Source organism: Mastomys coucha, unplaced genomic scaffold, assembly GCF_008632895.1.
Source record: "Mastomys coucha isolate ucsf_1 unplaced genomic scaffold, UCSF_Mcou_1 pScaffold11, whole genome shotgun sequence".
NCBI classification, from domain to species: Eukaryota; Metazoa; Chordata; class Mammalia; order Rodentia; family Muridae; genus Mastomys; species Mastomys coucha.
This window is the reverse complement of record NW_022196893.1, coordinates 27,201,284-27,202,289: the sequence shown is the minus strand read 5'-3', so window position 1 is coordinate 27,202,289 and position 1,006 is coordinate 27,201,284. Positions and strand designations below refer to the sequence as shown.

Below are 1,006 nucleotides of genomic sequence, written 5' to 3'. Positions count from 1 at the left end.
GTTAAATTAAAATCTTGGAGTCTGGAAATATATGAACTCATGATATTTTTGTTCCTAAGAACAAAACAGTAGCAAACCCAGCAAAACTTACCTTCTAACTCTGGGCATTGAAAGGGGTTGGAAGCTATCGCGTCACAGCAGCAACTGACATCTTCAGTTAGTTCTCAGCCTCAGTTCTCAGCCTCAGTTCTCAGCCTCAGTCTCCTAAGATCCCGTGGAGAGCACAGAGGACAGCGAAAACAGCCTCAGTCTCCTAAGATCCCGTGGAGAGCACAGAGGACAGCGAAAACAGCCTCAGTCTCCTAAGGTCCCGTGGAGAGCACAGAGGACAGCTAAAACAGCCTCAGTCTCCTAAGATCCCGTGGAGAGCACAGAGGACAGCTAAAACAGCGGGTGCTTCGGAAAATGGTTTAGAAGCCAAGTTGAGGGGTTTCCCACTGGCCACGATGAGACTAACATGAGCACCCCAAAGGGTAATGACTATAATGATTTAAAAAAACAAATGCAGGGCAGAGAAGATGGCTCTCTGGGGAAACGGCTTGCCGTGCAGTTGTGAGGATTTGAGTGGAAAGTCTCAGAATCCATGTACAAGCCAAGCACGAACGCTTACACACCTACAGTCCCAGCACGGGACATGGGAGGCAGAGACGGAAGAATCTGTAGATGCCTTCAATACAGCTGTCCTGGTGTACACAGTGGAAACGCGAGAGACTCTGCTTGAAATAAGGTCGCAAGTGAGGCTATCTTTTACGCTCCATGACACATACAAACAAGTACATGTATAACACTTTTCTCTCATATCCATACACATCACACACCAAAGATTTTAAAGAAGATTTATTTATTTTTATTTTATGCGTATGTGCTTTTTCCCTGTGTGCATCTGTACAACCTATGTGTCTGGTCCCTGTGAAGGTCAGAAGAGGGTGAAGGATCCTCTGGAACTGGAGTTACGGATGGTTATGAACCACCCTGTGGGTGATGTGAATTGAACCCAGGTCCTCTG

General features: G+C 46.4%; 1 pseudogene; it reads right to left on the bottom strand.

Annotated features, from left to right (window-relative positions):
• LOC116082736 overlaps positions 1–104 on the bottom strand; it is a 2,597-nt pseudogene extending 2,493 nt beyond the window's left edge.
• Between the last annotated feature and the right edge of the window lie 902 nt (positions 105–1,006).